Source organism: Protopterus annectens, chromosome 2.part0 (genome assembly GCF_019279795.1).
Source record: "Protopterus annectens isolate FY-2018-M chromosome 2.part0, PAN1.0, whole genome shotgun sequence".
Classification (NCBI taxonomy): Eukaryota; Metazoa; Chordata; order Ceratodontiformes; family Protopteridae; genus Protopterus; species Protopterus annectens.
The window spans coordinates 945,431,501-945,446,500 of record NC_056728.1 but is presented as its reverse complement, the minus strand read 5'-3'; the positions used below and the strand labels follow the sequence as shown (position 1 = coordinate 945,446,500).

General features: G+C 36.7%; 1 protein-coding gene across 3 annotated transcripts in view; it reads right to left on the bottom strand.

The window, feature by feature from the left end:
* The window catches only part of SH3GL2 (SH3 domain containing GRB2 like 2, endophilin A1), a 2,269,193-nt gene that overhangs the window by 1,748,754 nt on the left and 505,439 nt on the right, over window positions 1–15,000 (bottom strand). Inside the window, exon 1 of one of the 3 annotated variants that reach the window (XM_044061205.1) lies at window positions 4,426–4,447. The exons of the other annotated variants lie outside the window; for them this stretch is intronic. The gene's annotated coding sequence lies outside the window, so the exon portion shown is untranslated. Of the gene's footprint in view, window positions 1–4,425; window positions 4,448–15,000 lie in introns of those variants that run through there. 3 annotated transcript variants of the gene reach the window in all.

Below are 15,000 nucleotides of genomic sequence, written 5' to 3'. Positions count from 1 at the left end.
CTTCTGTCGTAGATTAGTATACACACCAGCTGCTCATGTATTTAATTAGAGTTAGTGCGGCAAAAGTGAATTTTACAATTAAACAACCCGCAGCAAGAAATACTACATTACAAGCATCATACGTAATGACTTACAAGCAGCATTTTATGTCACATGTATGTACACCATACTTTTAAATGTAACTTGGAATTTGAAGGTTTGATGTGAACTATTGCACTGAGACAGAAGCTGGGTCATAACCACTTTATCTATTACAAATATCCTCAAAGTATACCTGCCAGCAATGACACAGATACATTTCTGAAATGCACACTTCATATTTATTTATTTATTTATTTACATTTGTTGACCAGGAGTGTCCGACTGGACGTAGGTCCATTTTCAGCGGAGGCCCGGGGAGAAAAGCTTCACAGTTAAAATATACAGACAGTAGTTACATTGGATTTACATAGCAATTAACAATTTGATCAACATAGCAATTAAAAATTACAAACATAGTTACAGATGAAGAAAATATTACATCAGTAGACAACTAGAATCTTTGTCATCTGCGAAGTAGATAACAGACATTAACAATTGTTACAATAAGAAGTTCCTGCTGTATAAAAAGTAGTTAGGCTTATGAGCATCCAAGCTTGTTATAATCAAGGTAGTCGGGTGGAAAGAAAAGTAGTGGGTGGATGGGGTGGGTGATATTAGAGGGGGAGTTGCAAGGGCATAGCCAGCATGTTTTTAGGTGCGCTTTTAGTAAAGTTTTGAAGTGGGTGCATGATGGTACAGAGGTAACTGTGGGTGGGAGGGAGTTCAGTAATTTGGCTATGGCACAAGAGAATAGTGCTTCTCCAGCAGAGTTATTGGTTTTAGTGACCTGTAAGTGATTTTTGTTGCTGGATCTTAGTGGTCTGGTGGTGCGATAGGGTTGGAGTAGATTCTGGAGGGATGGGACTTTTAGTGCATGGTTTACTAGTTTGTGGGCAAGTGCGAGTTGATACTATTGAAGGAGGTGAGGGAGTTCAAGCCAGCCCAGTTCAGCAAGTGAAAGACAGTGGTGACTAAGGTAGGATCCCCCTGTGGCGAATTTGGCGATTTTATTGTAGCAGGTCTTAAGCTTATTTAGATCGCATTGCCTTAGGTTGGCATATACTGGAGAGGCATACAGTAGGGTGGAGATAAGGTGGGAATTTGCTATTGAAATCTTTGCTGCTTTGGTGAGAAGTTGCTTACTTCTGTATAACGCTTCTAGTTTTTTGTAGACTTTTTTTATGGTCATGGATATGTGAATGTCAAATTATAGTTTATTGTCTATTTCCACTCTTAGCAATTTGGTGGGATCTGTCGGGTGTATAGTGGTGTTGTCTTTTGCTGTGATGTTAAAGTGATTGTTGTTTTGAGTATGTTTGGTGGGTTGGAAGATGAGTAGTTTAGTTTTGTATGGGTTGAGTATTAACTGGGCATCAGATAACCAAGTTTCAACAGAGGAAAAGGCTTCCTGTGTGACTTTTTGCAGTTTGGGTAGGGGCTGGGCTGAACAGATGATGGTTGAGTCATCTGCGTATTGTACGAGTGTGCCATGTTGTGTGGCAGAACCTAGATTATTGGTGAAAATAGAGAAGAGTAGGGGTCCAAGGATGGATCCTTGGGGAACCCCTATAGAGGCAGATAGCTGTGAAGATACGTCATTCTGCCATACAACAGATTGTTGGTGGTCAGACAGGTACCTCTGAAACCAGTTGGTGACTGAGAGAAGGATAGGTTATTGAGGACAGAGATGAGTTGTTTGTGTGGGACCATGTCAAATGCTTTAGATAGGTCTAGGGAAATAGCAGAGGAGAGATAGCCATTGTTTTTATGCTGAAGGATAGTGTTAGTAAAGGAGAGTAAGGCAGTGGTGGTGCTATGGTTTGGTCGGAAACCATGTTGAGTATTGGAAAGGAGGCTGTTTGTAAGGAGGTAGTCGGAGACCTGAGAGTGAATGCATCTCTTTAGTATTTTGGAGAGTGGAGAGAGAATAGCTATGGGGCGGTAATTGGTTAGTTCTGTGGAGGGGCCGCCTTTTTGGAGGGGAATTATATGTGATACTTTCCATAGTGTGGGAACGTAACTTTCTGACAGAGATCAGTTAATCAAGATGGATACTGGGTAGGCTACAGCATCAGCTGTGATTTGTAGGTATTCACTTGGGAGGCTGTCTGCTGCTAATTTGGTGGGTTTAAGTTTAGTTAAAAGTTTTTTTATGTTGGAGGTAGGAACAGGAGAAAAAGAGAAGACAGTGGGGAGATTACTAGTTGAAGGTGTGGGTTGGAGTGGAGTGGGGTTGTGTTGTCTGGCTAGTGATACTATGGTTTGTGTGAAGTGTGTGTTGAATGAGGTAGCAATATTTTCAGAGGAGTGAGGGATGTTAGGAGGAGGGGTACTGACTTTACCTGGGTGGAGGATGGAGTTTATGGAGGACTAGAATTGTTTGGGGTTGTGTTGCGAGGAGTCTAGGGCAGACTGGTAGTATTGGAATTTATCCTGTTTTATTAGCTTTTTGACTCTATTGCATAGTTCTAGGAATTTCTGTCTAGTTGAGGGGGTTTTGGTTTTGCTCCAGTGCTCCCAGACTTTATCCCTGTTTTTCATTTCTGACTTAGTGGTTTTCTATAGCCATGGGGAGGGTTGTGCTTTGGTTCTGGAAAGTCTTATGGGGGGCATGGTAATTAAGGATGCTCAGGAAGGTAGTATTAAAAAATTTATAGAAAAACAAACCAGATTATATACTGCTCATATACTGCTCACCTCTGTGAAAGGTCAAGGAAAGAGTCTGCACAGCAAGCACACAAATTAATCATAGATGTAGAGAGTTCAAGCATGAATAAATGAATTTAAGCACTGAAAATTTAAGATAGCTATTTTAAATAATTTAATTGTTGAATTTAGGACTAACCGGAGATGTTCTTAGGTGCTGCTATTAATTTCTCCTTTATGACCGCATCATGTTTTACCTATCCATGTTTCCATAACCCCCTTTTTCCCATTTCTGCACATGGGGTTGAGGTGTCACATCACCTGTGACAATCTAGAGCCAATCGTCACACTCTCGATGGCTAGCCCTGATGTGGTTGCTTTTCCAAACCTCACACATATAAAGCTATGGCTAATTTAGAGTGCCCAATCCACCTACAGCATGTCTTTGGAATGTGAGAGGAAAACGGGCCACCTGGAGAAATCCCAGACAAAGACAAAGAGGACACCCAGGCTCCAAACAGAATGCTCCAGCCAAGAACTGAAATGGAGAACCTCTTGCTGTGAATCGCCATAGCTAACCACTGTACTAATGCACCACTCATAGCTAACCACTGTACTAATGCACCACTCACCTTGTTCTGAAGTCCACAAAATGCTTCTTCTTTTACTTCAAATTTCATAGTCAATTACATGTCAACCTCTCAAGTTTCTAGAAATATTTTAATGCATCTTTACTGAAGCAAACATTTCACACTACAGAGAACAAAAAGATTTTCAATACAGCACTTGTGCACAAACAAGTGGTTTATCAGTCAATGCTTCATACAAAATCACCCATGAAACAATGTTAGATGAAAATTTGTCAGCTGGACCGATAATCTTTTCAATGCATTATTTACAAGAGTCTAGGAACATATGGTTACAATCCTAACAACTAATTTGAAATACATTTTTAAAGTAATTCAGATGAATATTGCCCATCTAAAATCTTAGTAAAGCATTAAAATGCAAACCGCTTTATTACAGTTTTTTAATTGTGGATCATTACGCCTGGGATAATTTCATATGATGTGTCATTTTCTGTAATAAGAACACAAACAGCTGCACGCTATAAAAATGCCTCCCCTCAAAAGACTCTTAGTATAAATTAAATATTCTCATTTGTTTTATACAGCTTAGCAATAGAGTTCTTTCTTTTCTACTGTAGTTCTTCAGGCATCATGTGTTTCTGCTACGCATGAAAATATTCTCTAGGGACTAAATGACAAATGGTTGTACTGTGTAATCATAGTAAAACAGGAACAACACTGCAGGTTTTGATAGCACACAATACCTCTATACTGACAGCTTTGTCGTATTAAGTATTATGCCAAAGGCATGCATGATGACTCATGTCTGGAGGGAGGGCCTTATGCAGAAGTTGTAATTACTATATGCAAAATCACTACGTCAGACAGCACACTGCTTATCTAAAAATACCTAATTGGACAAAAAATAAAATACAGGTTTCAGATCATTGGTTTTTAGCTGCTTTGTACCACCACAAATCAACAGAACCTTGTGCCTGAAAGGCATGTATTATTGCCAAAATGATTTGGTATAGTCTAAGGTCAAAGTACATCATTATACGCGATAATAGGCATACAACATATATGGCCATGGGTGTACCACATAAGCCATACAAAAAATGTCTCTTACCTGTATCAAACACACAAATATGTGCTGGCCGATAGGTCACTCATTACTAGGAGACAGCAGCCCTTAAAAGTGATACGAGTACATTAGTAACAGCATCTCAGAGAAGAACACAGCCTCATCAAAAAATCATTATGTATTACTTACAAAGGGCACTGTTCATAAATATGGTATTCAATTGCATTGGGCTGATACTTGATGTAACCCACACTCCCTGCGCTATGCAAGTTATAAATGTGCATACAACACCTCATAATTATCTACAGTTCAATACAATCTCCTGAGAATACATGGTTGGACTGCCATAAATTTATAGCAGTTCTGCTGAGGACACCAAGCAGCAAAATAAGCACAGATGTGTATGAGACCAGGGAAAATGCTGTACTGCACAACATAAGCAGTGTATCAAGGCAGAATACACCACTTCCGTTGGATAAGAAAGGGGATAACTGGTTATACCCACCCTCCTACCCTTTGATAATACACACCTTCCAGCAATGGCAGGAAGAACTCCAGTACATCCCCACAGTATAACTATAAATGATCCAACATCTGCATACAAAGCTAGACAGCCAGAAATGTTTATCAGCCAAGACCACATGCTAACAGGGAATACAGAATGCTAAAAGTACCTTGGTCACTTTAGTCAAAAACAGCAGTATTAATAACCAGCCCTCTGATACAGTAGTCAAACAGATTACACGCGTGTGCATATTATGTGTGTGTGTGTGTGTGTGTGTGTGTGTCTCCTCCATCTGAATGCCGAAATATCCCAGCCTTGTACTTCCCTCCACCCAGATCTTACCTCATTCACAGCACTTTCATACTATGTTGTCCTAATCCAGTGTTACCACTGACACCCATCAAAATGCACTGAGCTTCAGGTGTAACACACTGTGTATTATATCTGTAACACTGCATGTGTGGCTGGATTATGCTCCTTGAAAATGTGTCTTTACATGCAAGTACATACGAACAAGCTACTTACACATTTGCAATTATGTACTGAACTAAACAATGAAACTGCTTAAAATATTAGAATTTAATATATTTGTCCATATACTTATCCAAATGCTTTCCAGCAAATAAGTGACTGTATTGGTATAAATGTAACAGGATTTCTCAAGGTAGCATTTTATAGTCCTGCCAAAACCATGTTACTCTACTTCTGATATCTAAGCACAAATTAATATATAAATTGACACAGTAACCTGGTTGAAGACTAGTGAGAGTAGTCCATCAGGGCAGGGTTTCAATGACTACCTCATGTTCAGGCCCACCACACTAGATGAAGTCACGAAAAGCGGCAGTGTCTCTCTAGACCTCTTAGACAGGATAATGACCTGGAACTCTTCCATATCCAACTAGCAATTAAAAACTCCCTTATCAGATCACAGGTAACTATTTGATCCCCTCTATGTTCCAACAACTTGGTCCCTGACTACTATGGAGTCCCCATGCATTCAGCCAAACACCATGCTCCTAGGAAACTTCAACTACCCCTCCACCAAATGCAGACTAGTACATCCCCTAACATGTATTGCCCATATTTCTGGACTTCATAAATACAAACCTCACTGGATCACTTAGTTTGCACCACAATTAGGGGCAACAAAATCCTCAATTTGTTTCATATCAATATGGTACAGCTTGTTCCTCTACCAGTAGTAACTTCCTCCCTAGACAAATTGGGCAATAAATGAACCACATTCACCACAAGACTGAAGCCGGAAGCATCATCCATTAACTTGGTATTCTAACATTATGCTAAAACAGAGTGATAATCTGGTGAAACTCAACATCTATTTTTTATCTGATAAAACATTCTGCATACGTAGAGGGGTTAACAACAAATTCTATGTAGATGTAAATAGCTGCATAAATGCATCATTACCTCTCCAAAGTGAATCCAATGCCAAATTTAAAAATAAACTGTTATGGTGGAACTCAGATATAAATATGCTGTACAATAAAAGAAAAAAATCTGCTAAACATAACAGGGAACTTTCGTCCCTGGTGAAATCAGCCAAAGACAGCAATGAGGTAAAACATAGCCACCCGTGAAAAGTACAACCCATATAGCTTTCTTTAGCTATGTTAGAAACCCGAGAAACAATACACAGCACTGCACAGACCTATTAGTAAATGATATCACATACTCAGACTCCGAGAACATAACCAGTCTACTACTGGATAAATTTAGCTCTAACTTCACCCCCCTCTCTCACACATTCCCAGATTACATACTGGCATCCACAGACCCTAAATGTCCCATAAAGCCAAATCACATACCAGCATCCACACCCCCTCCCCCAAATTTCCCATGAACAAGTCCTCAAAGCACTTACCAAGGTGAAGAGCACTGCTTCTACTGGACCAGATAACATATTAAGATGATTACTGTCCAGCCTGAAACAGGACCTGCTGAACCCCATACAGTGTGACCAAAGAGGGTCTGTACTGGATGAATGGAGGACAGAAACGGTCATCCCCGTGCACAAAGGTAGGGCATCAATGGACCCATGTGATTACAGACCAGTAAGTTTGACCAGCCTCAACTGTTAGGCTATGGAAAGGATCATTATGGACTTCACAAATGATTATATAGGCAACCTGCAAACTTTTGACCCAAGCCAGTTCAGTTTTGTCAAGGGTAGACCCTGCCTGTTCTACCTGGTCAACTTCCTGAAAAAGGTTAAAGAACCAATGTACAAGGGAAAAAACATCCCACTTTCAGGTACATTTCATAAATGAATCCAGCTAAATGTAAATCCCTATGTAATTCACTGGCTCGCTAATAGAACCCAGGAAATCATGGTGGGCAGATCTAACTCCTCCAAATGATCTGTAACTAGTAGCGTACCCCAGGGTTCAGTCCTGGGGTCATTCTTGTTTGGCATTTACTTCCCAGAGGTCAAAGCTAATGTTAACTGTTAATAGCTGACCAACTTTGCAGAAGAATATAAGCTGGCAGCATCATACATTTTCCAGAGGATACCAAAATCCACTAACAAGGACTTAACAAATAACTGGTGTCAAAACCATGGCCTAAACTTAAATGCCAAAAAAATGTATAATAGTATCCTTTGACGAGCATGACATCCCTTGTAACTATCACATCAACAATAGATCCCCTGAAAATTGAGCCAATAGTTAGGGACCTGGGAACTTATGCAGATTATTAGTAAAGGTATGTTGTCCACGTCCAGGGATATGATCATTCCACTCTATTTGGCACTTAATCGAACACTTAACACAATTTGAATGACCAAAATGCTTTCTCACCAAGAAAATTAAAGTCCTAAACCAAAAGAGTTACACTGACCATCTCAAAGCCCTGTCCCTCTTGGTATCTTACAGCCTAGCGAGAGGTGATCCCTGCTCCTCTTTTATAAGCCTCACCCAATCGTATCCTTTTAAACCTACTGTATATTCAAGTCCAATATTGGCATAAACATTCACACAGAAAATCTTAGTATCTTCTGAAACATAAATAGAACATGCTGAAAGTACTAATATGCATCACAGAGAATACCATTTGTCTTATTCTGTTCACGCATAATCTGCGTGACTGGATGATAAACCCATCACCCTTGGTTTAACACCCCTGGCCCTTATGGGTAGGGGGTCACATGTGAATATCTGCCTGGCTCTGGGCTTTGGGTTATTCATATACAAGGGCTGGAAAAAAAATCATCACACATCAACAGCCTAGTAAGTACCTAGAAACTTACGAAATTATTCAGTTGGTCCAACAACATCCCTCTGCCCCAGCTGCATACTGCACACAAGTCTGTATTACACTCACCCATGCATGGTTCTTAATTATAGTGCATCAGCTTGTAAATAAATACAATCCATGGGTATGAATAATGCCACAGGCAAAAATAGTGCACACAGCTACTGTATGCAAATGTGCACTATTTTTAGGAACACAGAACAGGTAGATGAACTAATCTAAAAAGAGTAAAATGGACTAGAGTTATAGCAAAAAAGCATGAGCAAATATCAACACTTCAGAAGGGTAATGCAGACAAACCAATGAACTATAAATGCAACCACTAAGTTATTCACTCACAAAGGTATGATATACAGTGAATATAAAAAGTGTACACACCCCTGTTAAAATGCCAAGTTTTTGTGATATAAAAAAAAATGACATCACAATACATCATTTCAAAACTTTTCCCTCCTTTAATGTGACCTATAACCTTATACAATTCAACTGAAAAACAAACAAATCTGTTATGGGAAAAATATAAAAAATAAAAAAACATACAATAAGCTGGTTGCACAAGTGTGCACACCCTTAAACTAATACTTTATTGAAGCACCTTTTGATTTAATTAGAGCATTCAGTCTTCTTGGGTAGGAGTTTATCAGCATGGCAAATCTGACTTGGCAATATTTGCCCACTCTTCCTTGCAAAAGCGCTCCAAATCTATCAGATTGTGATGGCATCTCTTGTGCACAGCCCTCTTCAGGTCACCCAACAGATTTTCTATTAGATTTAGGTCTTGGCTCTGGCTGGTCCATTCCAAAACTTTAATTTTCATTTGGTGAAGGCATTCTTTTGTTGATTTGGATGTATGCCTAGGGTCATTGTCATGTTGAAAGGTGAAATTCCTCTTCATCTTCAGCTTTCGAGCAGACTCCTGGAGGTTTTGGGCCAAAAGTGACTGGTATTTGGAACTGTTCATAAGTCACCTTGACTAAAGCCCCAGTTCCAGCTGAAAAAAAACAACCCCAAAGCATGATACTGACACCACCATGCATCACTGTGGGGGATGGTGTTCTTTTTGGTGATGTGAAGTGCTGTTTTTGCGCCAAACGTACCTTTTGGAATTGTGGCCAAAAAGTTCAACCTTGGTCTCATCAGACCATAACACATCTTCCCACATGCTTTTGGGAGACATGATGTATTGTTTTGCAAATTTTAGCCAAGCCTGAATGTTTTTCTGTGTAAGAAAAGGCTTCCGTCTTGCAACCCTACCCCATTGTCCAGACATATGGAGAATATGGGAAATTGTTGTTACATGTAGTACACAACCAGTACTTGCCAGAAATTTCTGCAACTCCTTCAGTGTTGCTGTAGGTCTCTTGGCAGCCTCCCTGACCAGTTTTCGTCTTGTCTTTTCATCAATTTTGGAGGGACGTCCATTTCTTTGCAATGTCACTGTTGTCCCATATTTGCTCCACTTTTGACTGTCTTCACTGTGTTCCATGCTATATCCAATGCTGTGGAAATTTTTTTGTACCCTTCTCCTGACTGATACCTTAAAACAATGAGATCCCTTTGATGCTTTGTAAGCTTTCTGCGAACCATGGCATTTGCTGTGGCAGGCAACTGAGTAAATGTCAGGAAAATCCTACTAGGACAGCTGAACTTTATTTGGGGTTAATCAGAGTCTCTGTAATTGATGGCAGGTGTGTACCCAAGAAGATTGAATGCTGTAATTAAATCAAAAGGTGCTTCAACAAAGTATTAGTTTAGGGATGTGCACACTTAGGCAACCAGCTTATTGTACTTTTTCTTATTTTTTATATTTTTCCCCTAACAGATTTTTTTGTATTTCAATTGAATTGTACAGGTTATTCACATTAAAGGTGGGAAAAGTTTTGAAATGATTTATTGTGGTCTCATTTTTTATATAATAAAAACCTGGCATTTTAAAAGGGGTGTGTACACTTTTTATATCCAGTGTAGAAGGTCTTCAGTCTCTTGTACTAGAATACTTAGACTGCTTCATCAAAAGCTCACCAGCATGTCTGAAGTCTCATGCCACCTTAAATATGACAGTTTATCTACTTCAGCATGTTATGAACAGTTGCCTTTCAAAGTTGAACATGTGGTAGCTTTTGATCGATTTTAATGTTCATCATCATCATGTCCTCTGTATCTTTGAGACATTGCTCTATTTCAGATACATACTCAGTCAACTGCAACTCAGTTCTTCCTTTTCTACTCTTCTGTTCCATTTATTGTCAGTTAACTGATCATCATCAATTACTGGGTCACTCCTCTTTATGAAACCTGTGAAAGGCCAAAGTGCTTGTGTGTCTTGGTTTCATATGCTACACATCCCCATCTTATCCTTTATTCACACAGATCACAGCTCTGCTATCTAACCTGCTTTACTCTTCACTCCTGTAGATCACTTTACTGCTATCACTCTACTACTGGGCATTTGCCAGGAGTCGATTGAAGGTTGACTTGGAATCATGAAATTATAAATAGTCGTGGAATTATAATATTTTTCCTTATACACTGCAGTTTCAGTCTCATATCCTTCAGTTGTTAGCCTATGAGTGTATTGCCCTAGGTCAATAGAATTGTATTACTAATAGTTTAACACAGCTTTGATTGACACTAATTAGCTGAAAACAAAGTTAATCAACAAAGCCATTTGACAGAAAAAAATATTCATAATAACTATGGAGGAAATACATATGCCAAATAGCAGCATAACACAACCTAGGAGAAAAGGTTACTGTTGCTCCAAGGTAAAATGACATTTTTTAGGTATATTCACTTTTACGGGACCTGATACGTCAACAGCAGTATATCAGCTGAAGTAGCCATTTTCTATCATGGGTTTTGGGATAAAAACTGTCTTTACTTACTGCACTTTTCTTTTGTTTCCATGATTAGGATTTTTATCCAGTAATGTGTGATAACAGGCAAACTCAGTTAAATACCATACACAAATTAGACTGTGTTACTAAGTGGATTGCATTCTATCCTCATTACAAAAGTGATTAACATCAATCAATCACAGCATCACCATCAAGTTCTAAATGATAAGAAAGCAAAAGAAGTTCAGCTTGGTAGAAAGCAAAGGAGATCTGGTAAAAAACAAACAACTTTAAACTGAGAAAGACCTATGCCTTTGATGGTTAAAACCCTGTCTGTGCCCCAGATGACCTCTATCCAGGTGCTGCCGAAGCTAGCAGAAGTCAAGTAGCTATAGCCAGCTCTCTGACATTGGTCAAAAGGGGCCACACCTAGACAACAGAGAAGACCATGAGCCACTCTTGAACTATTGGTATACTACAGGGTCACCATGTACAGATGAATGTATACAACTCAAGCTACAAAGCAGAGGTGAATGCATACATCCCCAACTACAAAGTACAGCTGAATGCATATATCCCCAGCTAAGAACTACAGATGAATGCATACATCCTCAGCTACAAGGTACAGCTGAATGCATATATCCCCAGCTACAAAGTACAGCTGAATGGATATATCCCCAGCTAAGAACTACAGATGAATGCATATATCCCCAGCTACAAAGTACAGGTGAATGCATACAACCTCAGCTACAAAGTGCGGGTGAATGCATACATCACCAGCTACAAAGCAGAGGCGAATGCATACATCCCCAGCTACAAAGTAGAGGTGAATGCATATTTAACCAGCTAAAGAGCAGAGGTGAATGCATACATCCACAGCTACAAAGCAGAGGTGAATGCATACACCCCCAACTACAAAGGAGAGGTGAATGCATACGTCCCCAGCTACAAGGTACACGTGAATGCATACAATCCCAGCTACAAAGTACAGGTGAATGCATACAACCTCAGCTACAAAGTGCGGGTGAATGCATACATCACCAGCTACAAAGCAGAGGCGAATGCATACATCCCCAGCTACAAAGTAGAGGTGAATGCATATTTAACCAGCTAAAGAGCAGAGGTGAATGCATACATCCACAGCTACAAAGCAGAGGCGAATGCATGCACCCCCAACTACAAAGGAGAGGTGAATGCATACGTCCCCAGCTACAAGGTACACGTGAATGCATACAATCCCAGCTACAAAGTACAGGTGATTGCATACTATAAAGGGAATGGGGAAGGCACAGCTGTAGCAGGGATAGTAAGGGCTACTAACAAAATTTGGGCTACCACCACAAATGATGACACTGCCTCTACCAGCTCCTCACTGTCCTCTGAAGAGAAACAAATGGAATAAATCTCTCACCCCTGGAGGAAAGAATGGGTCAAGAGCAAGACTTTGGGGTCAGCTCAGTGTTAATCTTGGGGATGGGTCAAAAAAATCCATTAACTGATACTGCTGAAAAAAATCATATTTAGTTATACTAACATTGGGGAAATTTTAAACCAAAACACAACTTATAAATAAGCACTTTCAACAGTTCAGCTGCAACACTGAGAAATGCCTAGGCATTATTGAGAAAATGAGAAGTTATTTGGTACTTCTTGCCATCCTCATTTTGGTTAACATAACGCTAGGGCCACTAATTAAAATTATTCTGATAGGGCCACTATTACTGTAAAGTTATACTGATAGGGCCACTATTAATGTAAAGTTATACTGATAGGGCCACTATTAATGTAAAGTTAAACTGACTTACACTCGAGCACATTTATCTGAACAGAATGAAAGCAGTATACATTATCCTAGGTGAGACTGGAAAGAAAGAATCACAGCAAATGGCGAAAACTGCTTTTTCAACAGCTTAATTTAAATATACACATACAGAATTTATTTATAATATTCCTCAAACTGTAATGTGTTTTTCAACTCGTACAAGCATCAGGGCAGATTACGTAACATGAAGGATGATTGGAAACACGTAACAGAAAATTACAAAGTTGAGAAGTGGAAAAACTTAGTAAATAGCACAGAGCATAGCTATGACTTAACACCTGTAAGGACAAATATGGATGTGGCATGTTTTATTTAGGAAAACATACATGACACTTGTGAACCAAATGGTAAAAAAATATGGGCATACGATATATTTTCATACAGCTTCTGTATGTGTATATGTGTGTATGTTTGTGTATATATAATTACATACATATATATATATATATATATATATATATATATACATATATATATACATATATATACACACACACACACACGTGTGCATATACAATTACATACATATATATATATATATATATATATATATATATATACATATGCACGTGTGTGTATATACAATTACATACATATATATATATATATATATATATATATATATATATATATATATATGCACGTGTGTGTATATACAATTACATACATACATATATATATATATATATATATAAATATATATGCACGTGTGTGTATATACAATTAAATATATATATATATATACATATATATATATATATAAATATATATATATATATGCACGTGTGTATATACAATTACATACATACATATATGTATATATATATATATATATATACACACACACACGTGTGTGTATATACAATTACATACATATATATATTTATATGCACATGTAAATACAATTACATATATATATATATATATATATATATATATATATATATATGCACGTGTGTGTATATACAATTACATACATATATATATATATATATGCACGTGTGTATATACAATTACATACATATATATATATATATATATATATATATGCACGTGTGTATATACAATTACATACATACATATATATATATATATATATATATATATATATATGCACGTGTGTGTATATACAATTACATACATATATATATATATATATATGCACGTGTGTGTATATACAATTACATATATATATATATATATATATATATATATATATATATATATATATATATGTGTGTATATACAATTACATACATACATATATATATATATATATATATATATATATATATATATGCACGTGTGTGTATATACAATTACATATATATATATATATATATATATATATATATATATATATATATATATACACGTGTGTGTATATATACAATTACATACACATATATACATATGCACATGTGTGCATATACAATTACATACATATATATATATATATATATATATATATATATATATATACATATGCACGTGTGTGAATATACAATTACATACATATATATATATATATATATATATATATATATACGTGTGTGTATATACAATTACATATATATATATATATATATATATATATATATATATATATATATATATATATATATATATATGCGTGTATATACAATTACATACATATATATATATATATATATATATATATATATATATATATATATATATATGCACGTGTGTGTATATACAATTACATACATATATATATGCACGTGTGTGTATATAAAATTACATACATATATATATATTTATGCACGTGTGTGTGTATATACAATTACATACATATATATATATATATATATATATATATACACACACACATGTGTGTATATACAATTATATATATATATATATATATATATATATATATATATATATATACAGACACACACACACACACGTGTGTGTATATACAATTACATACATATATATGCACGTGTGTATATACAATTACATACATATATATATATATATATATGCATGTGTGTATATACAATTACACATATATATATATATATATATATATATATGCACGTGTGTATATACAACTACATACATATATATATATATATATATATATATATATATATATATATATATCTGCGCGTGTGTGTATATACAATTACATATATATATATATATATATA